The sequence below is a fragment of the Hermetia illucens genome, chromosome 1 (assembly GCF_905115235.1).
Source record: "Hermetia illucens chromosome 1, iHerIll2.2.curated.20191125, whole genome shotgun sequence".
Classification (NCBI taxonomy): domain Eukaryota; kingdom Metazoa; phylum Arthropoda; class Insecta; order Diptera; family Stratiomyidae; genus Hermetia; species Hermetia illucens.
The window spans coordinates 152,801,697-152,827,544 of NC_051849.1; the positions used below are offsets into that span (position 1 = coordinate 152,801,697).

Here is a 25,848-nt window from a genome sequence, read left to right on the forward strand (position 1 = left end):
CATAATCATGTAGAAACAGGAAAAGTTGACGATTTATTGAGGGAAAGATGAAATATGGTATGGCACGAAGAAAAGTGGTTAAATTTTGCCGTAGAGATCAGCGAAGATCTGAACCAAATTTTTAAAAGTGGTGGTCGACAAGGTATGATGACTGCAATGATTGGGACCACAATTGCTATCCAGGATGACACAAAAATGCACAAACGAGATGTTGGAGCAATTTTATATAAAGCAAATAACAGTAGCTTTTTTATGTAAAAGACAGCACTAGTTTGATAACTCCAAGCCAACATGACCGTTTCTTAAATCCGCACACTAAGCACCTGCTGTTCCTCTTGTGAAGAAAAATAAACTAGTAGAAAAACGGTTTCTCCTTTAAAAGATCAAATTGAAATTGCAAATTGGGTTCTTTCATTATTTTAACCAAATTTTCCAAATCTCTTTCTGCGTTAAGGACCTATTGATGATGGTTGACTTATTTCTTCTGGCAGAAGTGGTTAGAGCACTAGGTTGTCGTATGGATGGTCACGGTTCTAATCTCACTGGTAGCAGTAGGATTTGTATCATGACTTGACGTCGAATATCAGTCTACTCAGCAGTGAATGAGCACCTGAGTCAAATCAGGGTAATAATCTTGAGCGAACGCAGTGCTGACCACATTGCCTCCTATAGGATACTGTAATTTTGTAGTGTCCCTTTACGAACTAGAATGAAGTGCTCTCATACACTTCAGGGCTCTGATACAATTGGATTGTCGCGCCAAAGACTTATATTATTAACTAGGAAAATGCCTTGCATGTCGGTAACAAAACAAAAAACCAAGATCATGAAAATCAACGATGTTATGCCTTAGAAAGGTGCTAGGTTCCCACCCCAGTCGCAAGGTAGGCCCCGTCCTGTTGAGAATTGTAGTGCAATAATGGCACGTTAGGATGTCTGCAAATCTGACGGAGCTCCATAATTTCATACCAGCACGAAAGAAAATAGTAGTTTAAATGGGAAGCCGGAGGAACTTACAGTAGTTTTTCAGCAGAGACACTTCGTTATCTCTATTCTTCAAACAATTTGACGTTGTAGTGCAAAAAGCTGCGATAGACGGCAAAAACGAGTATAAACTGATTGATTTCGTTTGGTAATTTAGAAATGCAATACTATCATTTGAACACTTCAAAGCACCTGGTATGAATGGCATCTATCCAGCAATGCCAAAGGAAGGTATGAAGTACTAAGAGCAACTTCTAAGAAATATTTTTCAAGGATGTCTTACTATGGGCTACGTTCCTTCCTCTTGACAGAAGGTGAGGGTAGTCTCCATACCAAAGCCTGGGAAAGACGACTATTTAAATCCAAAGAACTTCAGGCAAATCAGCGTAACATCATTTTCGCTGAAATGTCTAGAGAGACTGGTTGAGCCTCACATTCGCGAGAAGGCGTTAAGGTCGCACCCACTAAGTGAAAACTAACATGCTTACCAACGTGGAAAGTCCTGTGAATCTGCTTTTCAATTTTTGGTTTCAAAGATAGAGGACGTAATTCTAAAAAGCGAGCACGCGGTGGGGGTGTTCAAGGACATTGGGGGGGCTTTTGACTGTGCGCCCTTCCAAAAGCTCTGTGATGCCGCCAGAGAAAATGGTGTTGACGAAACTCTAATGAAGTGGATTTGCACTTTGCTAGCACAGAGCTTGCCGTGTGCTGAAGTGAGTATTGATCGTTACCTAACAATGTAAGCTACGAAAGGCTGCCCTCAAGAAGGTGTGCTATCGCCATTTCTATCGAGTACGCTGATCAGCTCATTACTATGCGAACTGCAAAATGTGCTAATACTCGATAAAGCTTATGCCAATGACGTAGCTGTGCTAACTGTTGGTCGAGATATCGCGCCATTAATTTGATTGAGAGTTGGTGTTTTAGACATGGACTTCCAGTAAATTCAAGTAAAAGAACAATGGTATTATTTACAAAAATGAAGAAACTGAATAGTCTTTGCTTTCCAGAGATGAGGGGTACAACCCTTCAACTCTCCGAAGAAGTGAAATATCTGGGAGTCATTCTAGACACGGAGCTTCTTTGGAACAAAAATGTAGAGATAAAGATGAAACGAGCTCTTACAGATTATGGGCTGTGTAGGCGGACCTTTGCCTCGACATGAGGACTTAGGCCTCATGTGGTGATGTGGATATATGTTGCTGTCATTAGGCCAATGTGCCCTTATGCATTCGTAGTGAGGTGGGTTAAGGTAAAATAAAAGAGTTTCGGCTGTAAACTAGCCGCACTGCAAAGAATTGTGTGTCTGGGTATCACCGGTACCATGAGCACCACATCCGGAGCAGCGCTGAATTCACTACTTAATTTGCAGCTCTTGAATATGTTTATTCAGAGCATTGCGATGAGAGCAGTTCATTTACTAATTCAATTAGATCTGTAGGGAAACAATGGATGTGGTGGCACAGCGCATTACAGGAGTCATTGGGAGAACTGAATCTAGTTTTCGCAATGCTTTCTGTTTGGTAGAAGATATGATGTTATCTTGAAACGAAGAGAAAACTGGGACGAACCAGAAGAATATGTATCAGCATATACTGATGTCTTCTACATCGATAGCTCAAAAATAGAAAATGGTTCTAGAGCAGGAGTCTGTCTCCCCAATAAAAACAAGAAGTGGGTTTTTCCCTTGGGACAATAGACTACGGTCTTTCACTCTGAATTGTATGCAATACGGTGTAATTACTCTGGGTATCTGGTCTTTGTGGGGTAGATGGAAATGAAATCTCGGATGCCTTAGCAAAAGAGGCTTCAACTTCCCCCACGCCCGGAGCGGAACCAGCAATTGGGGTGTCAGTAACATTCACTGCTGAGCTGATCAAACAACCATTTTCAAGCATTTACATGCACTTGAAAAGATCTAGAAGGAAGAACATTAGATGCCGTATGAGTTGAAACCGAGAGACCTGGAATAGCTACTCGCACGACAACTATGAAATAGTTTCTTGTTTCTTCTTGGTGTTCTTGGTGATGAAAAATGGAACTTGTACGTTATCGTAGGTGTAGAAAGTCGTTCGTAAGGCCTGCCGAACTATCGACTTCCAGTCCAAGGCGGCTCTGTATATGATGGAATCAGCTGGGCGTAATTTATAATACTATGAACTCTGAGGGTAATTATGCGGTGTTTCCAACGATTCATTATTTGAAATAATAAAAAGCTTGTTGCTGACAACGACTTGTCAGCGCTGAAGAAGGGAACAAGTGGTTCCCGAAATATCGATATTTGCAAGAATAAATATTTACACCAACGAAAAAGAAACAACAAATTTTTTATTGTTTCATACTTGGAAGTTGTACTCCACCCGCTATACTTGCCTGGCATCGCTCCGTCCGACTACTATTTCTTTCAATCGATGCCCCATTCCCTAGTACATCAGCAATTCACATCATAGGCCGATGTCAGAAAGTAAATAGATTCATTTATTGCATCCAAAGATTAAGAGTTCTTTTGCAAAGGGATCCGGAAGCTGCCTGAGTGATGGGCAAAGGTTGTTGTTTCAATTGAGCAGATATAGTAAAGTATTTTGAGGTCTAGATACCAAGTGGATGGATCACTATGATTTTGTTTCAGAGTTTTCGGTTTGGTAGTTTTGGAGGTTGGCCATTTCGGGCCTAGGCACTCCCCGCTTTGTAATCAATGTTAAAATTAAAAACTTGCTTATGAAGGTACTAATCAATACTTTTCATTTAATATCTCACATGGCCATATTCCGTGAAAAAAATTGTGCACCCGTCTTTTAGATATAATATATTCACCATATATACAGGGGTTCTCAATTCCCATCTTTTCACCAAATTTCGTGTTAACTAGTACAGTCGTTCTGAGAAAGGAGAATGTCACAAAAACGTTTCGCAAACAAAGGCAGGCACGAATCATGACTGATTAATACAACACTGGCGGGACATTGACTGTCAAAATAAGCCTACTGAGGAAGTAGCTTGTGGGTGGATGTAGGTTCCTTCAAGATTACTGTTGAAATCGAAGCCGATCCTAGTCCAACTATAATAGCCAGACCTTATGAAATTAGCTCCCTGCATTCAATTCAATCAATATTGTTCGCAACTCGCGCCACGAGGTACATGAAGTAAGGAACATAGAGTGTTCCGTCCCAGGTATGAAAATTAGATAAAGAGCCAATTTCAAACTGTACCATTGCTCTTAGCATTGTAGGAATGCTCCCTAATGAAATTAGTGTTTTCGTGTTGGAATTGTCTCTTTGAGTTATCGGCTACCCATTCTGGTCAGATGAAGAAACTACAAACGACGTACTCGTTCGAAATCTTTTATATACTGTCTGGGATGCTCCCCTGCTGCCCCGTAATCCTTTGCTACCAGAATCATTTTATGAATAGAAAATAATGTCCCTCTATGGGCATTCCATGGTAATTCTCAACATTTTTTCTTAGTTGAAGATGAGGTATCACTAGCCTATGCATTCCAACTCCCCTTAAAAGAGCTTTATACCATTTAGTGGTTCACTTATTTTATCTCCTTTTCCGAGCGTTTGATTTATTAGATACAATCTCTTATAAACTTCTGCTCGGACTAATTTACATACAGTTTATTCACCAAGCAGCTTGTAGGCGAATCCCTTCGGGGGAGGGAGGGGAGGAGGGATGCGCCTCTATGGGCATTTCATGGCCAGAAACTGGAGAGGGGATGTGCTAGCTCTTTTCTACTTTTCCGTTTGTCATTGGTTAGTTATCTTGTACACACCTGATATCGGTTGAAACAACCAAATATCTCAATTACTGTATGTTCTACCCACGCTTTGCTTCGATTTCAAATCCGCGATGCAACATTGTTATTTGTTATAAAAAAAAATCCAGGTATCTCATTATTGAATTGCTTTGGAAATAATTGCAATCGTGTCAACCGAATGCACAACTGATGCAGTGGTCGAGAAATAAAAAGACTGACAAATAGACGTTACACTTAGCTATACAAGTAATATTTATTTAATATTTAATATCCCAGTTAGAAATTGTCGTGCTTGTTGTCAGTATATATGCTGCCACTGATGAAGCCATTAATACACAGTTCCAGTAACCAGTTCGGACAGCGAATACATATCTTTCGTCACACATAAAATTCGCATATGCGCGTATGGTTAAACATACCATCCGCATTGAATAAAAATTCAAACTTAATCAAACAGATATGCTTTGCACTCGGTATAATGGATGTGAAGACTTCCAACTAGGTAGTATTTTATTGCACCCTTAAATGGCACTGTCACCACATGTTTAGATGTAACAAGGCCACTCCAATTAGTAGTCGCCTCTAAACATTTTTGGCTTATTTATGATAAATTATTTGACTTAATCTGTTGTTGCGGCTATTCTGCCAATTATAATAACTTCTTCTTCTTTTCCGATGCCTGCGGATTCATTCCACAAATTTCGATTCTAATGCTTGCATCGTTTCTGCGTTGTTAGCAAAGCATCAAATCTTACACAACCAGTCAAACAGCAACCAACGCACTGCCCTACGGGGGTCAATAGTTATCACTACCAATTGCCGATTACGAATCGAAATCCTCTTCTAGATTTTGTTCGCAGTTTCGAAAAATAATCTAATATCTTCCACTAATGAACCATACCAGAGACGAGAATGTAAAATTGCAATTTTTTTAGTGAAAAAGCTATAAATTTTTAAACTACGTTTGTATAAATTAAGACAAGTTGAGAAACCGGAAGCTGGACGCTTCAGGTATGAAAGTTTTTGTGTATTTCTTTTATAAAGACATTTTAGTGTGCATTTGTCCCATTAGTATCTAGCACGTAATATGCAATAGTGGTTAAAACTTTAGAAGCTTTCATTTAAAATGAAAAACGTTTTTCGTTTTCTTTTTAAACATTTTTTTTTTATAGTGAGCCTTTATTTTATCCTTTTAAAAGTAAATATGATTACTGGTTATTTAAAATAAAAACAAAAAACTTTCGGTTAAAAGACTAAAGTGGCCGTTTTTTAAACCCGTCAAAACTTTGGAAACTTTTATCTTAGAAGCAATTTACAACAATACCAATGTGAAACAAGTCGGGAAACCGGAAGCTGGACGCTTCAGGTACGAAAGGTTTTGTGTATTTCTTAGTACGTAGCACGTAATACCTATATCCATATATTATGTGATAGTATCCACTTTCGGGTAATATTGACATTCATAGTCTTGAATTTTCAAAGAAGCAACAAATTTGAGGTATTATAACTTTGTTAGTAATAGTGCGATTTCCACCAAACTTGCTCTATATTATAGCCTATATTATAGCTCTATATTATAGCCTATATCACTGTAAAATTTCATGGTACTAGGATGAAGTTAAGGGGGGTTTCTAACCAATTACAAAAAATTATAGTAATATACTATTATTAACTTTATTTAACAAGATATCGGCATGGAAGGTATTTCGGACCCCAGGCACCATATAGTGGCAGCCCCCTGATTTTTTTCAGATTTTTCGGTTTGATAGTTTCTGAGAATGGCCCCCTTAAAGAAGTGATCACTTTCAACCCCCCGCGCTCCCCACCCTTCCAACGAATGTCAAAACTTGAAAAGTACTAATCGAGACCTTTAATTTGATACCCCACATGACTATATTTGATGAAAAAAAATTTTACACCCCCTTTTTGCATGTATGGGGACCCCCCCTTAAATTCGACGTAAAAGGATGTAATTCACTGTATGCGTGAGCGTTCTCAGTTCCCACCTTTCTACCGAATTCGGTGTCAATCGCTATAACCGTCTCCGAGAAAAATGCGTGTGACGGACAGACAGACAGAAAGACAGACAGACAGACAGTAAACCGATTTTAATAAGGTTTTGTGTTTACACAAAACCTTAAAAAGCGGTAGTTTTTTTCAACATCTTGTTGAATAGTCTTTCTTACTTCTTCACATCTTCGCGGAATAGATTCAACTTAGTTCATTATGACACCATAGAGTTGTGAACTATTTGTTGGAGTGGAGCCATTAGTTCAACTGTTTTAGAAAAGTTTTAATCTCAACTACGTCAATTTCACTCTTCTCAAAGATTTTCAATAGGATTCCGGGCAGAACTTTGAGAAGGCCAGATTATATTTGCAACTTGGTTGTCATTTGGGCAATTCTGAGCAAACTTGGACGTGTGCTTAAGAATGCTATTCTGTGAGAAGACTCAGTATTTTCCCAGCTTGTCATGAACATATAATAATTGTGATTTCCCAAAAAGCCACAATACATTGGCTATATCATAACTACTTCAACTTGAATCAATGGACCAACGCCATCACAAGAAAAGCACCCTTTAATAAATGTTGTTAGTGCCTAATCAGGCCTGATATCAGCCACAGATCATTATGCTTCCAGCCCCATGCTTCTTTATGGGATCATTGTAGATTCCACCTGGATGGTGAACATATCTAAACAGTACTAAACAGATTAAGCTTGCTTTCGTTGCTCCACAAAACGCAATCAGCTACTGATTAATCTTCATGAATTTCCGCAAATTTGTTATCTATCTTTCATATTTTTCTTTGAAATCCTAAGTTTCTTTGATGGCCGCCATACCGTTAGTTCATTTTTACTAAAAGTTATTATAATTAGGTCATATTATCAAAAATCAGTTGTTTCACAACCTCAAAAGACACTGAGCAGCTGCTGTCGATATTTGAACATTGTAAAATTCAGCAGTTTCTTTCGAATATATTTTTGTGTAGATTGCCTTGCACCGTGTTAACCAAGGATCTGCGCAGTGATTTCGTTAAGTTATGTATTTAGTCATCCAACTCCTTTTGAACGATCTACCGTATCCCTTTCCTTCCGTTTTTAAGGTTTTGTGTTCGTTTGTCCGTCTGTCTGTCTGTCTGTATGTCTGTCCGTCTGTCTGTCACAGCCGATTTATTCGGAAACAGCTGGACCGATTGTCACGAAAATTGGTAAAATTATGTAATCTACCGTTCCCTTTACATGCAGCAACTGGCGCCAGTTTGTGTTAAGTTTAAGGGGGGCTCCCCATACAGGTGAAAGGGGGCTGCAAATTTTCTTTTCACAGAATGTAGCCATGTGGGGTATCAAATGAAAGGTCTCAATTAGTACTTTTCGAAACTGGTTTAATATTTGATATTGGGTGAAACATAGGGGCGTGAAGGCTCAAAATGTGACCTCCAAAAAGTGTAACAGGTTTCGTTCTCAGAACTTATCCAACCGAAAAATCTGAAAAAAATCACGGTAGTGCATCTCTATGAAATCTAGGCCTCAAAATATATCCGGTTCCGATATCTGCACAAATAAAGTTAATAATAGTATATTTCCATATTTTAGAAATTTACCCGGCACCCCCCTTATGTTCATCGCAGACTATTATTAACAAAGTTATAGGGGGTGAAACTTTACAATTTTTTGTGAATTTCGTGCACTCTACAACCTGCATGAAGTCATCATCACATGTGAATTCGTCAATACCACAACGAAATGAGTTCTTATGGATGGGGGTGGAAAGAATTATTTTCTTTTAGTTTTTAGTCATTTGTATATGAATATCAATTACTCCAACGAGACATGTGTGCATGTAGGTATATAGTATATGCGTGCTAATCAACTTTGCGGGTAGTGCCTAATTCAGGTAGATATAAGAAGTAAATCGGAAAGATGGGTACGATCAATTGATATACATGCATATATGTGCACAGTATTCGGAAATAGGCAGTTTGCTTGTTTAGGGTGAGCGTAACAACTACGGCTGTAATATGTACGTATGTCTCGTAGTTTTGTAGCTGTATATGGATAGAAAAATGTGCGTTGAAATTTCTTAGATAAGATGAACACAAAACCTTTATACCCGAAGCGCGAGCTTCCGGTATTCCGACTTGTTATAATTTTGTTAGTAATAGTGCGATTGCCAACAAAGCATCATGCTCTATGTTATAGCCTATATTGCTACAAAATTTCATGGCTTTCGCATGAACTTGCAGCCAAATACTAAAAATTATGGTAATATACTATTATTAACTTTATTTGAACAGATATCGATATGGAGGGTATTTCGGAGCCACATGACTATATTTGATAGAAAAAACACGTTGGCTCCAGGGCAGTCTAATAGTCTTCCACCCTGAAATGATTGATTAGATGCCATAGTCATTCGTCATTTGTGTGATTTATCCATGCCACATTAACTTCTTAAATAGAACATCCCGAATACTTAGAATCTACCTAAACGCATTTTCTCGTTCGATATTTTCTTAGACCAGAGTAACCCAAAATTGTGCAAACAAAGCTGGAATAGTGACTTTGCTTACGCAGCTCCCTTACAATAACACACCACTCCATATATACGTATGTCAAAATATACACACAAGCGCGGCATTCGGTTCGCCAAACTGTACTTCGAATCTCCTCAAGTCTTCCCCTGCCTACTTTTCACCTGTACTGTTTTGTGCCACGTGCATTTCGGTTAACCCACTTGTTGGGATAATGGATTCCACTGCATTTCATAGTCAGCAAACGAATTTTTGCCCTTTCTCAAAGTGTGGTTTATTCTCTGCCACTTCGACATTTCAATCAACGCCTCTGCTGGCACCAGACCTCACGGTGAAATATTCCTTCGTTCGAGATTATGCCAGGCCAGAATATACCGATGACATGAAGCGTGTAAATAAAAGCATGGAGCTCTTGACTATCAATGCAGAGGGTTAATCGGTATCTACCAATTGTCCAGGTATTCCATGATGAGTTTAGCTACTAAGTTTGCCATAGAAAATTCATCATTCAATTTGACCCAATAAAAGCAATCTTAATATATTCATCGTTTTGCTTGGTTACTAATACTCTTCAGCAGACTGTCTCTCGTTTGATTAAAAAAATTGGTTTTCCACTGCTGTAAGACAGCCGGATTGCGAAAGTAAATGTGTTGATCTTGAGCAATCGAACCTTCTCCTTAATGCCCCTGCGTGAAGATGGAGGTAATACACAAGCAAAAGCAAGCAATCATCAGCGCCTCTGTTGTTTTGTAGATCCAGAAGGGAGTTCTTAAATCTTAAATCAATGTGGTCGACCTAATTAAATATACGTTGTGGATTAAATGTGCGCGGAATTTCAGCTAACCTTATAGCAGACCCGGTGTTAGAACACTTACTTCAGCACGATCACAATATCACATGAAATTGCGCAGTTATGATCTGTCTGATATCGGTTCAGACAACTACAGGTTTTCAAGAGTATAATAATACAGTGCCATTAGAGGGAGAGTAACATTCCCTACAATCCAACTAAATATCATCCATTAACTTAACACTCAACTTCCCAATTGAAACTCCCGTTAAAACTGGAGCCAGTGAGTACTCTCTGAAGGGCCTTTGTAGAGTCCAGAATACAGTTATAAACTACTGCTAAAAACGGTATGAACGTAGTTTACAAACCATAAAGAAATCTGAATACATACTCGTAGCAAGTTACTAGCCTACAAATCTCAATCAATCCTGGTCATCTTTTACCACAAGCAGGGAATATTTTCACAGAATTTTCAATCGACAACTAACAGAGGAGTCACCATGTCAGCGGGCGTCAGCTTTGTCGGGTGAGGTTTACCGCACCTACACCCTGAGATATCTGGGCATTGTCCCCAGTTGTGTAACCAGCTCTAACGCAAAATTTTGGACAAAATAGCAAAGGCAGATTTAGCACTTTTATCCTTCAAGAAGTTTGAAGCACCGTGGCCCTGTTGCCAGAAACAACTGTGGCTCGCTGTAAATATAATTCCACACCGTCAATATCCTGTCAATGATTAGGGATAGGAAGAGTGCTGTGGCAACACTAAGAACCCTGCTTTTGTTAGTATTTTTTCCTTCAGCCCTATTCTTCTCGCTTCTTAATTAAAAGCACATACCTCGATGTAACATATAATCAGTCTAGCTCATATTTTCGACAAAAAAGCATGATATTCTTTATGCAGAAGGAAAAACTATCAATAACAGAATGCATTTTACCGATTAGACTTTCGAGGTGCTGCTTCAGTGATTCATAAATTATTTTAGATATTTTCTTTCGAACAGCATTTTCAACATGGGGGCATCGCAGTAGGGAAATTGAAAAGCTATTCCAAAGCGAAAAAGACCCGCCCATGAATTTTTTAGGAATTGTTCTGTCGAAGGGCAATCTATATGAAAACATACCTCTTAAGAATTCAAGCACAATTTTCGCAAATGTAAAACGATTATCTGTAAAGTGCAATATGGACTTTTATTTGATCTGAGAAGATTATAGTATTGGGCCAAATTCATCCCTTATTCAGCTGTGAATTTATCATCAGCTTGGTTAATTAACGACTGATTATAACCTTACGCAGAAAGAATGGTAATTAATTTTGTCGATACTAAGTTTGCATGCATTCATTTCTCAGTTACGTGCAGTGCTGGACATGCTAGCTGCTAGATCGTATGAATACTTGCGTCTGTGTTCTGCTGGACAAGCTCCGAAACGCTAGCTGCTGGATCGTATGAACAGAGTTATCAAATTTAAAAAATAGTGATGGATACGTATATGTAATTTTCTGAAAATTTCGAATTACTGTGCTGATATTTATCACCTACATATGTTTTATACATCGATCGATTTTAAATCACACCGCACCATATTGTAGTATTAATCTGTCAAGTAGAAGGTTTCAATATCTACTAAAGATCAGAAATGTAGTGATAAGGGTTATTGTGTAATTGTTTACCGGAAATTCATGTAATTCTGATGAAGTTTGGTATAACTATGAGTGAAGAGTTCTAAATTAAAAAGAAGGGAATATGATAGTAAGAAAAAGTCTGTTTTGAGCGAGTATTGAAGTGAATTGCTCCCCTAAATATTTTGCCGACATAAATGTCATAGAATACAACCATATGCAAAATTATACGTACCAAATTTTCCTACACAGTTTTCGCGTCTATACTTCTTGCTACCTCAATTTTTTGGTTAGAGAAGCTTCCAAAGTTTCAAAGTGAAAAAAGACCTATTAATACTATTGCTGCTTACATGTGCATATATGGAATGGTAGTGACCCAATGAACAACACATATTTTGGCATTGCTTCTAAGACGACTTCACGTTCTTTTGTCGATGAACCCCTTATACATATAAATGTATAAACTTGGTGGAAAGTGAAAATACGTATTTTCAAGTTTGAGCTTTTTTGTATACCTATTTTTTCACATTTTTCCGATCAAATCCGTAAATGCAAGCTTAAGTTAGTTACCGCTTCCTTTCTTATTACAATGCATTCAGGACATTGATTATCATATTACGTAATTTATATAAATAAATATGTACGGGCATGTAAACTTTGGTAGCTTTGTTCAACGATTGAATAATTAGATAAGAAATGATTTGATTCCATTACTAATAAAGTTAATTGTGTCCCAGCAATTAGTTTAGTTGTTCAAAGACGAAAATAAACATACACATTCAAGTCCGAAACCAGGATTTGACTCTCTGTTTAGGTATATCTCACCACAGGTGAATGAAAAAAACTTTGACATTTATTCGCATAATCAAGTGCAAACCTGTGACAAATCCCCACAGGGGCGGTTTCCTTATCAAAAAAGTAACCCATCGAGACGAAATTTTTAAGAAGCTAACTTCCTCACTGATATATACCGAAAGTCCACTCACATCTCTTACGGGCAACAAAGAAACAATTTTGTTTGCGGTAAGGGCCCAGCCTCTGCCAGAAAGCTCTCTTATTGCTATAATATTTTCTCTATGGTGGGAACCTGAAAGTGTCAACTGAGCCTTTAAAAAAACTTCACCTTCCTACGAATTTGTTCACAAAAAGGAACCAGTAACACTCCAGGAGGAGGAGATTGACCGAGTGTTGAAAAGGTTGCCGGAAAGGAAAGAAGCTACACTTTATTTAATATTTAAATGAAGATCCTGTCATTTTCCCGCTTTATATTCAATCATGGAAATGACTGATTGTAGCATATATCCAAATTCCACCAAATATCGAGTAGCGGAAATAATTTTTTAAAAAAATTCATGATATCGCTGGACGAGTGAAAAAATCGTAAAACGAGTAAACGAGTTAACGAGAAAATGGTACCACTTGCTATATACAAAGGGTATCCCAGACCACACGTTCTCAACAAATTTTGTGCCAATAGGTTCAGCCATTTCCGAGTAAACCGGGTGTGACCGACAAACATATAGACAGTCATTGATTGACTGATTTTAATAAGGTTTCGTTTGACACAAAACCTTAAAAATGGAATCTCTTTGATGGTCAAGCACATTTATAGAATGGTATAATTACGCATAGTATAATGACTTATTAGGATTAACATTCGACCATCAGAATTGGCGGGAGTTGTTGTAGAAGACAGGGCTAACCCAAAAACTTAAAAAAATCAGCGAAATTAACCGTGAAGGTCGGGCCAGAAATACCGAAGCTATTCCGAAGTGGCCGCAAGACATGTGCTAGCATGTATCTCCGCAAGCCGGGCTCGGAATTTTTGGGGCGGGTCGTTTGTACCACTTCATTTGCTCATTATGTACGTTTCACGTGACCTTAAGCTGATGCGTTGGTGCCGATCGGAACCTGAAAAATAAAACAAATATCGGAATATCGCGCAAACTTAGTAGAGAAAAACACGAAAGCTGAAACGGGTAAACAAAGAAAAATAACGGCTCGGCGGCGCACATGGACCGAGAGGGAAGATTGTAATTGATTTTCTCCTGTCACAGAGGTTCATGAGGCGCGGTCTTTTGGATTTTTTGGCAGGCTAAATTGGACGATTCCCTTTAATGAGTGTGAGTTTGCCTTGTTAAAGAGGAGAAGGAGAAGAGGCAGTCCTCATGTGAAAACTGGGACTTCATGTTACAATAATCATAAAATTCCATCAAAAAGGTTATATATATGGAAAATCAATAAAGAAATAATGTAAAAAATACGAAGCAATAAAAATATAAAAAATAAAATTATAAAAAATAAAATGAATATAATGAAAGGAAGAATGAAATCTATCCATCAATCGGTGTAGCTTTCCGAGTTAGTTTTGAAAGGGTTTGAAAGTACATTTCTCAGTTTCCCTAGTGTTTTTTTAGTATTGAACTTTAACTATCTCATTATATTCTTACCTTTCTCGATTTTACAACTAACAAAATGCTAAAACTTAGCTCTAAAAATGTTGTTGAAAATATTCCTACATTTCGAAAAATGAGGCATACGTACATTCTTTTTTGGTTATTCAAATGAAAGTTGAACGTAGTGTATGATAGCGTAGCCAGGCCGTAAAAATTAGAACAGAAAGCAGGGAGCTGAGTATGAAAATTGCTAATCCGTTTAGCTAAAAACAACATCAAATATTATAGAATATCTCTTCATTTGCAGTGAAAGCTGCCACCCATTTCTCTCTGTATAAAAACACTGTCTCAATCATGTTATTCGTATCTGCGTTTTTTATTATTAGTCACTTTTCAATATATATTGCACTTGCACTTTCGAAACCGCAGCTTGTCAACAGACGCAATATTCGAAACATCCGGCAAATCTGCGACTGCGATTTAGTCGACAACAGCACATTTTCGTTCAATTTAAATACGTTCGCCCTTCAATTATAAACCAAATAGGAACCACTGTTCATCTTCGACTTTGAAACTCAACCCGTTACCCTTAAAGCAAAAAACAAAATGTGAATAAAACAAAACCGCGAATTCGGCATCCGGGTTAGCTCTCCGTTCCTCCAACCACCAAAACTTCCTTTTCCAACTCCTCGAACCACAGCATTCACTCAGCTGAACTGGCCTCTGCCCACTAGCAAAACTTGCCGGAATATCCCAGCATTTGCATGCATAACATTTCGTCTCAATCAAAAACATGCCTTTAATAATACGTAATCAGATCTATAATCGAGCCATGCAATCTACGGTGAAAGCAACAGCAAGAAGAAATTCGGGATCATTCGGGTTTCGGTAAGTTTGAAAGGTGAGAAGGTTTTATGAATTGTCAAAAGTAAATAACAAGTCGGGAAACCGGAAGCTTGACGCTTCAGGTATAAAAGGTTTTGTGTTTCCCTATGTGAGGAGCATAACGTAGTTCTCCATTGGCTTATAGCATTGACCCGAGATATTTAAATCGCTCACTTCTGGGCAGGTTACCGCCATTGCCAGAACTCAGCGATTTAAATATCTGGAGGGGCAGATTACTGCCATTGAATGAACTGAGCGATTTTAATATCTCGAGTCAATGCTACCAGCCAATGGAGAACTGCGTAATGAAATTGTTTCAAGTATTAACGCCACCTGGATGAAGTGGCATTCCCCCAACTGGTGTTCTTTGTGATCGACGTATGAGCGCACGTCCCAAATTTAAAATTTACTGCAATGTCGTCCGTCTGCCGCTCTCTATAGTTTGAGTGTTGACTATAAAGGACAATGAACGGCGTCTTGCGGTAATGGGGAAGTATATCTTGCATTGCACTGGTGGCGTGACACGTTTTGATCACGTCTGAAATGATAATATCTGCAATCGATATGGGTTCGCACCGATCGTGGAAAAACTGCGAGAGAGGCGTTTTCGATGGTGTGGTCACGTAATTCACGCTAAGGAGAATTCAACCACCAGTATTGGTCAGAACATCGAAGTCAATGGTAAGCAACCAAAAAGCCGGCCAAAACAATGGTCGCATGGAACACAGAATGGGGATTTGAAGGTCTCGCGATTACATCCTGATCAGGCATTTGATAAAATAAATGATGACGAAACCGATCACGACGAGCCGACCCCGCTTGTGAACTGAAGGCTGAAGAAAAAGAAGAAGATGTGAGGAGCGATGAGCCTGACAGTTCCGTGTCACATAGTTAAAAATTCTATTGGCCTCTATTTTTTAGAAAGTAATTTAAATAAATCATTTGATGGAAAGCACTGTATTGAAATAGTCAACCTCATATGCTTCACACTCTGAGTTTAATATTATTAGCAAATGAGAACAATTTAACCAACATCAAATATAAAAGAAGGCTAGGGAGAATTAGATTCTTCTTGAAAGGAATTTTAATATTTCACTCGAATGTCAATTATTCTCGTTAATTATGACGTCAGCATCTTATTTGTATGGCTTAGAATGCTGTTAATTAGCACGACATTGATAAGTTTGAACTATTATAACTTTCCCACTAATAGTTGGATTTTCATGAAACTTGGCATGTGTATGCACGAGGCTGTCCTCTATGTCGCTGCAAAATTTAGTACACTTAGGATGAACTTAAGGGGAGTTTTCTAGTCAATTTCTAAAAGTTGATAATATACTATTAGTAAATTTTTTGAGCAGATACCGGAATGGGACATCTCTCGAAGATTAGATTTGATACAAGTGTTTTACATAAAATCTTAAAAAGGGCTGCAGATAAGTAGATTCTTCATAAATGCGACTTTATTATTTCACGCGAATGTCAATTATTCCGGGTAATTATGACGTCAGCATCTGATTTGGATGGCTTTGGAAGCAGTAAATTCGCACGAAATTGCTAAGTTTGAACTGCTATAACTTTGGCGTTAATTTCTACGAAATTTAGCACGTATATACAAAATATTGTCCTCTATGCTGGTACAAAATTCGGAAGTCCTAAGATGAATTTAAGGGGGGTTTTTCATTAAATTTCTAAAAAGTAGTAATATATAGTTTCCGAAAATGAGTCCTGTCTCACTTCAAGTGCGTGCATTTTGACTTCTTACTCGCGCACTTTGCAATTTATGCCTAAACTAATATCAGTTTCGGAAAGTACAAATGGAGACCTTTCATTTGATACCCTACACAACTATATCCGGTGGAAAAAATTTTGAATCCCTCCTTTGCATGTATGGGGAGCCCCCCTTTAAACTGCACCTAAATTTATGCCACTCGCTGTATGCGTGGGATTTCATAGCTCCCATCTGTCCACCAAATTTCATTCGGATCGGTTTAGCCGTTTTGGAGAAAAATGCGTGTGACAGACAGACAGACATACATACAGACATTGAATCGATTTTAATAAGGTTTTGTTTTACACAAAGCCTTAAAAATGATCATTCGCAATTTAATACTTTAAAATAAGTGGACGTTGGGATGGGAAGTAAGAAATTGAAAGGAAGATAATGAAGGACGCTAAGCAATAGGAAAATGAAGTATGCTACACATAAAAAATGAATCTCTCGTCATAGGACAATGCGAACAAAATGACACATATGCCGCGAAGCTGCCGAAACTACAATAGTTTACACCAAACTATCTGGGAGCCTCAGGATTTCGAAGAATTTCATACGGTGTGTCGATAATTAGCCATACAGAATTATGCCTGTATTGCACCGGCGTCGTCACACGGGTCGATTAGTGACTACGCCTTCCTGGATCGTACACAAGCAGATCTTTCCCTCTCAGGAAAGAGAACCCCACTCAGAGAATTGAGAAATCAATCCTTTTTGTTAAATGGAACCAACCCGCAAAGTGGGTTAGAAATAGCCGTAAGGAACTCACCTGCTCTTTCCAGTAAAAATCCGTATCTGTTGTTGGATGTTTTCCAAATTAGTTTTCTCAATAGCATCATTATAAATGAATATATCAGTCAATTGAATGCGATCGCACACAGTGCACCCCGGAAGATGTAAAAGTCTTATTCGGCCAGATCGTTGATTTAAAGGTCTCCAATGCTATGTTAGGAATGTGGGTCGAGATGGCGTTTAGAGATAGTGTGGAACAAAAATTTATCGAACCCAAATTTATCGAACCCAAATTTGATCCAAACATCATAGCTGAACATATCAACTATAGGAACAGAAAGACGTCATCCATACCGATACACAACGTGGTGCCATCTAATTACATCAAACATGTGATTCTGAGATTGCTTTTACTCTCAGATGAACGCGCTAATTTCGGGCCAACACGATACAGAAGTTGAGCAGCTAGTAGCTAAGTATGCGGAAGGTCCTGTACCATGGCGTTTTGAGAAAAAAAAGGTAAACCCCGCAGTGAGGAAGATAGGAAATTCATTCGATCGACTAATGACCTGATTTGCAGTGAGTGCCAATCGACGGTGCATGCTGGTGATATTTTTGTACCATAAATTTTGCATCCGATCTATACGTGGATCTTCTAGTTATTCAACCAGTTTGTAACTCACCGAACTTCGTCTTCGGTAAGTGGGCCCCTTCAGTGACAATCCATATAGCACACGGGGCGGGTAACAGCCAGATTTCACCCCAATATTCTCTTTCTTCTGCTTTCTTCTATGCTCTGGTGGGATTCGTTGGGTAATGTGGGAAAACTCTGTTGTGTTGTTTGACTGTGTCCATAATTTGTATTAAACATGTTTCACTGGTGAGGGCATACTTTCGATAAACTCTCTGTACTTCATTTGCTCCCAGCATTGATTTGAATTTGCCGACAAATATCCTCGAAATTGGAATGGAAATGTACAGAGTCTCTGAGTACCTAAGCCAAGCAATAGATCTACTCTCAGAAAAGTTTGGCATACTTTTTGTAATTCTTTCAAGGGGTTAAATGCGTAAAACAGGGTATCAGGGTATAAAACTGTTATAAAAAGAAACTGTAGAAGCTATCGAATTAAAATTTTACATGCTCTATACGAGCCAACAAAATAAAAAAAAAATTCATGGGGGGCCGTAGTACCTAGATATTACAGCGTGAGGACACAAAGAGATTAAATCGGACGGGGTAGTACCCAGGCTTTCCAAGTGACCTGTAACCAATGCCACCAAAAATGTTTCTTTAGTCTCGATGTAAATTTACTGCACACACTCAAATTTGGTGATACGTTTTTAATTTTGGCAGTTTGGCAAACTTTTGGACATAACGCACTTGATTGTTGGCGTGTTTCTTATTGGAAAGGCACTCCCAATTCCGAAAAATTTAATTTAATTTAATTATGCCATAAGGCAGTTTAGGGTAAACCGGTTCATTAAATTTTCCGCTGTCTTTTCGGAAAAGGCGTTTATTACTGATTTCTACTGTATAGGAACCTTTCAATATACTCTTCGAAATACGCTTCCAGAATTACCGTGAAGATAGATATCAACATGATATTTTACATCAAAGTGTTTAAAGAGAAAATGAAAAAAAGGGTTAAATCACCTTCTGAATTAACTACCATCTTACTATTTTGAATAGCTACTATCCTGGCTAACCATATTTTATTTTCCGGAAGAGTCCAGGTTAAGCAAAAAGAAGCCTCAGTGGCTTATCAATAGCATCGATAACATCATCTTTTTATTGGCATTAATCATTATTAACTAAACCTGTCAGCCCTGAATCTAATAAAAAACATTTAACACGTAATATTTTATCAGGTCAGTAATGACGTATGTGTTCACATATTGGCTTTTGCTTTGTATCTAATAATCTTCAAAACTGATATCGACTTTTCGATAAAATTTATTCCTGTTATCAACCACAATTTCTGCTTTTGAGCACACTTTCAATATTTTATCGCAACTTACCAAACCCTGCACAGCCGAGACTCAGCTGATAAACACACGTTCTCTTACCTGTTCAACTGATAAGAAATCTATGTGAGTACGCTTATACATACAAATGCTGAAACTCTTCCGCCACAGTCGCTCTTTCCCTAGTTTCACAGACAGTATAATATAGATACATAGAATGGGTAGAAAGTACACTTTCACTTCAAAGCTCAATCGTCTGAGGAAAAGCTTAATTTTTCTGAGATTTTCGAAGTAGGAAAATCTTTCAGAGTTTTCCTCTCTTTTCGGATTGCGATTTCATTTACGTACTTGCGTCTATATGTCAAAGAATATATACCTTTGTATATGCTTCCAACAATCGTCGGAGATGTGTAGAGATGCTTCACTGGGGAGTTTGGTTTGATGCTGAAAGATATCAAACGTTGGAGCAGCTCAACGACTGAGATGCCTTGAAAGCACTCTGTGGAAATGTTGCGACACAAATGTTAATCTGGGAAATGTAGAAAGGAAAATGGGGTTCTCCCCAAGACTTTCTCTCGGTTCTCTCTGGTTTTAGTGTGGAGAATCCCTTCGATGGGGCTATCGTTCTTTGAATAAGGGAAGCAAGGGTATTTTGATTTGGTTCGCCGTTTATCTGTTGTTTGTGAGAATTATTACGAAGGACACCAAACGTATCGCTAAAGCGCCAGAAAAAATTGGTGTGTCACTTACCACATAGAGGGAATCAATTTGAAAAAGTTCTTTAACGTATGATTTTCTATTTCGGATTAGCTTGTGAAAAACGCAAAGTACCCACCTGCGTTTAACCCAAAATGCAGGTGACGCTGCCAAAGAAAATTAATATCACACGGTGCTAATGACCCTCTAGGAACACCAATGAAGAAACGATGTCTAACCGCATGACAACCTGCCAAAACATCCGAATCTAGGCGCCATAGATATTCCCAAAGTTGGCACAATGACAAATAAGTGCAAACCCGGGAGCGTACTATTGTAACAAATAACACACAGCATTCGCTAATTGTCCTAATTGTAAATAGAATCGACTATAATGTTCACCAGCGTTTAGGAACCCAGGAAATCTGACCCCATTCTCTCCTAAGCTGAAGAGTTGGGAAAGCTTTACAGTCAAATTTTACATGAGTGTAAAAGTTCCTTGTGCTGCTTTACATAGAACACCACTGGGTTTTGATACAGAGATAGACAGCCAATGCGCCGCTCCATTTGGAGGGTATGTTGTCAAACATTGTGTTTAGCTTTTTTCCGTTATTTACCACTCGTTTGACGGTGGGTGGCAAACTTGAATTACCAAAAACCATCAGCAGTTTGTCCAAAGAGGACTTGTCGATCGGTATTGCTGTTTGTATTGCGGTGACGCGTTCATTCAAGAGCGAGACTTGCGGATATCTAGATAGATACCAAAATACACACTTTCAGATACATTGTGTCCATTGAGGCTACTATTATGGACCGTCTAAGATGGCTATGTCGAGTGTAAACTCTCAGCCCAATTTATCGCGATTGGCCCAGAGAGGTGCGAAATAGAATAATTTATTTATATTTGGCGATTAGCAAGTGATCTACTCGGTTACGGCGGCAAAACCAAACGCTCCACGGGCAGAGCTATCCATATGTCGGTCGGGAATGCAACGTTCGATTTTCGCGTCACGGTTGTCGACTTAATGGTTGCTTCAGCACAGTTGAAACAAATCCATAAATCGAGTGGTTTTCATAATCCCCAGTGAAATGTGTCCTGTGATTACTGGGCTCGATAATGTGACACGCCAGCCTGATAGTGTGTACAAATGATTCTGTGGGTGCGATTCATTCCAAAGCCGTGTGCCAGTGAACGCACTGAATTTGCATAAGTTTAGCTAGAGCGTCCTAAGCCTAACGACGGTGCTTATCGGCAGGTGCTATCACCTGTGTCATGTGTCCAATTGGTGTTGATGATCAGTGAGCTGGAAAAGTGATCATTACTAAGATACATTGCCCATTAAAACAAGTGGCAAAACCAATTAACTAAAACGTAGATATAATATATTATATTTACGATACGGTAACCGGTTCGTCGCGTTTCGATACTACAGTGCTCCGTTCGCGCCACGATCGTTTGCGTATTGGAGCGGTCATAGTGATCTGCAAGGTGGAAGTTGAGTGGTGATCTTGTTTCGGCACCGATTTTCCAGTGATACTATAAGACGCGATAGAATCTGCTACTGGAAGTCGTAATTTACGGTGCAATTTCCAACACGATTCCATCAAATTTACTATCGAAAGTGTCACCGGGTTGGGATTAGATCGCGAGGTGGAATCAATTTGTGATCTGTGACCGATTAAAGTGTTTGTTTTGCAATTCATATCAAGTTTAAATAAAAATCCAGCTTATTCGCGTCACCAACTTTCGGTAATTCTATGCGGCATATCTTGAATGAAACATATTTGTTCATCGTAAACTTCGAAGGTATATATTTTGATCTGAAAAAAAATTTAAATTCAGGTGGATCGAAATTCATTTACGACGTGATTTTTACGTTTGATAAAAGAACTATCACTAACAAAATAGATCACATTACTTTCGTCTGAATGCCTTTAATATATCTATTTCATTGCCTTGAATTTCGCTTGACATTTCTATTTATTGGTACACGTTTTCCTAATTCGTTTTCGGCAGTTCAGTTCAATCTTTTTCTGCAAAAAAAGTTGCCTCGACTGCATTTGAATGGAATGCTTTTGGCGATTTTGAACTGTTGCTCGAATTATCAAGTAAAGCCGAAAGCCGTTCAGCCTTAGAAAACCAAAATTATGGATAAAGAATTTTTGTAGCCCAAATGAATTTTTGTTGATGGGCCGCGATTTGCATGGTTCGTCTTCGACTTTTAGTTGAATTGTTAATTTCGGACTAAGCAAAAAAAAACTAGGAGAACACCATTACTCTTATGTTAATCTTTTCCAATAATTTATTAACACAGGAGTTTTATACATTTATAATTTTCTATATATTATACTTCTCAATTCAAAATAATAGGATTTTATGGTATAGAAACTATTTTTTGTTGAGAACGAAATGAAAAGTGATTTGATATCGCCGAACACCATACATGTTGATCGAGGAACTGTTAGATATTTCTATTAACACAGTCGAGGCTGTAGATTGACCTCGAGTGCCTGAGAAATATCGGTGCATTGGTAAAGTTCGTTTGATAAAAAGACATCTGCCAACATGCCTGACACAGCTGGGTTTCTCATTCAAATGATAATTTTTTCCCATGATGGTAAAGATTTTCAGTTTGGAGTAATTATTGCCTAACCCTTCTAGTGTCTAATTATCTTTAATACCTTTTTAACAAAGGAGTTCATTTATTCTTCGAAGCCGTGAGTAGGTTGGTTTCATAAATATTGATCTCAGTTTCCTTCTTCCTATACTTTAATATCGTAACGGAAAGTACCGAGTAATATTCACTTCTATTTGATGCGCGTTTTTGGGATTTTTTTTCTTATTGACACACAAATAAAGCAAAACCAAGTTCTCCCAACTTTAGTGGACAATTATGGTATTCTGCCGAACTGCCGCCCGTAGAGTAGGCCAAATTTTGATAGTAATAATATAAACTGCTACATTTTCTTTTTTTCTTTGACCTTTATTCCTTTCGCAGGCTGATCTTGATCGGTTGCACCTTTTCATTTTAGCAAAAGCCTGATCTGGATGCAAACGCTTTGCTTCCAAATCACCATCCAGCGTATCAAACCACCGTTGCTTCAGTTGGTCTTTTGGTCGGTTGCCATCGACTTCGATGTTAAGACCAACCTAGGCAAGTGAGTTTTCATCAGATTCAATTACGTAACTACACTATCGAAAAAGCCTCCCTCCCTCCTTTCCACGATCGATGCAGCCCCATATAGATCGTATATATCCATATTTCGAATGTCATCAAAGCGTGTCACGCCACTAGTCAAACGTAACAACTCCGTTTCCAATACCACAATACGCCGTGCCTTTTGTAGCTCACGCACTCAGAACTATATAGGGCGACAGGACGGAGGACATTGCGGTAAATTTTAGATTTGAGACGTTCGTTGATACGTCGATCACAAAGAACACCAGTTGGGGACTGCCATTTCTTGCAGTTTGCGTTAATGCGTGAAGCAATTTCATAACGCAGTTCTCCATTGTAGTACTCGTAGCATTAACCCGAGATATTTAAATCGTTCAGTTCTTTGACAATGATAGGGCTTGTTTCATTGGGATCGGTCGTCGATAACTCAGTTTTATTAAAACTCAATCTGATAACCGTGTTGCATGAGGCGATCATTCCATTTTTGGATAAGTTGCTCGAGATAATTTGTGCTATTAGACGCCAATTTCTCCTATCTAGGGTCGAAAATCACAACCGATAACAGCTACAATGATGAAATCCGCGCACGGTTGTTGTCAGCCAACAGAGCCTATTTCAGCTTACAAAAGCTATTTCACTCGAAACATCTCACCATAGGGTCAAAACTCTTACTGTACAAGATTATGATCTTGCCAGTCCTCATGTATTCCTCGAAAACTTGGGTTCTTAGCAAGAAAAATTGCGAACTTTTGGCCGTGTTCGAGAGAAGAATCCTCCGAAGAATTTTTGGCCCCCTACATGAGGATGGACGATTCCGTAGCCTACACAATGACGAAATCTATGAGCGATACCATGACCATCCGGTTATGGATAAAATCCGGCTCAATAGGTTACGGTGGGCGGGTTACTTAATCCGTATGGATGAGGATGATCCCACCCGGAAAGTCTGTAAGAGCAATATCTATGGTAGAAAAAGAAGACGAGGCAGACCCTGCCTAAGATGGAGCGATGGTGTAGGCCAGAACGCCAGACAGCTTTTGTTGATATCGAATTGGTGGACCTCGGCGCAAAATCGGGATGTCTGGAGTTCCTTATTAAGGCAGGCCTAGACCAGATACCGGTTGTTGCGCCATTGATGATGATGATGATTAGACGCTAGGAAACCATCATTTGCATAAAGCAGTATAATAGGGCACCGGACGTTGGATGTCCCGTATAACGGTGTTCATAACAAGAACAAAGAGGAGTGGTGAAAGGGCGCTTCCTTACTGAACGCAACAGGGACATGAAACGACTTTGGTACACCCGCCACACTTCGAACTTTACTTTTCGGGTCGTGGCAGAACAATGAAACCCAGCGCACGAGTTCTTCTGGCACTAGGTGTTATCGTAGAACACACAAGATGAGTTCGTGTGGCACACGGCCAAACGCTTTCTTTAGATCCAAAAATGCAATAAAGATAGAATGCTTCTCACGGTGTCTCTACACGAGTAACTGCACAGCGTGTTTTGCGTCAGTAGTTTCGCAGTTCTTGACAAACCTGGCTTGATTCACGGTTATTTGAATGACATCGCGAATAAGATTGTCAAGAATGCTTTCAAAAATCATCATGGTATTGACAAGAAACGGATCGGATGGCAAACATTCTACTGGACTACCTTTCTTTTTCTATATTGGAACTGTAGTACTTTCTTGCCAGTCAGATGGTGTTCTACCTTCCTCAGTAACCCGATTGAGGAATTCCCTGAGCCACAGTGCTGTGTTTCAGCTCTTTGCTTTCCGCAGCTCAGATGTTATGTCGGCAATATTATTGCTTTCCTCGATTTCATTCGTTTTATTGCTGGTGGAATTGCTCCAAATGTCGGCAAAGCTTGTGGAATTGGAGGATGAACAAATTCTTTTGTCGAAATCTACTCGAAATATTCTCGCCATTTATCCATCGCGACTTGACGGTCGGTAAGCAGTACCGTTCTTGTCATTAACGCAACAGAAGTGCTTGATATCGTGTGTGCGTGCATGTCGGCTTTTGGCAAGTTGATACAGATCTCTCTTGCCATGCCGGATGCCCAGTTTATCGTAAAGATCTTTGTAATGGACCGCTCGGGTGACAGCGATCGCTTCCTTTATTTCTCGGTTGGCATTTTTTGTAAATTTGCCAATTAGTCAGCGTTTTATGGTCGATAAATTTATAGTAGAGGCGTCTCGTTTCACGGAGCGGGGCGTTGACATAAACTCGCAATTTTTATTAAATCCTAAAATTGAAATCTCATTGATTAATATCAATTTCTTCTGAATCATAGCAGCAAAAACTGTCATACTTCCTTCAACGGCATTGGTGCGTTTTGTGTGTGAGATGGATCTTCTCAAGTGATGGGCGGCCAATTCTGCAACTGAATCTTGCTGAAGACAGAATGTAGCTGCACTATTCCCTTTAATTAATGTTGTATCAGAACAATTGCCAAGATCGATAATAATGATGATGATGCAGTCTTTTTACCTGCAATTTTTAGTGAAATCCACTTTTTATCTTTTT

General features: G+C 38.8%; 1 protein-coding gene across 7 annotated transcripts in view; it reads left to right on the top strand.

The window, feature by feature from the left end:
- LOC119655778 (calcium/calmodulin-dependent 3',5'-cyclic nucleotide phosphodiesterase 1-like) overlaps positions 1 to 25,848 on the top strand; it is an 831,136-nt gene that overhangs the window by 368,860 nt on the left and 436,428 nt on the right. For 5 of the 7 annotated variants that reach the window (XM_038061856.1, XM_038061890.1, XM_038061875.1 and 2 more), the window contains exon 1: positions 20,819 to 21,942. The exons of the other annotated variants lie outside the window; for them this stretch is intronic. The gene's annotated coding sequence lies outside the window, so the exon portion shown is untranslated. Of the gene's footprint in view, positions 1 to 20,818; positions 21,943 to 25,848 lie in introns of those variants that run through there. 7 annotated transcript variants of the gene reach the window in all.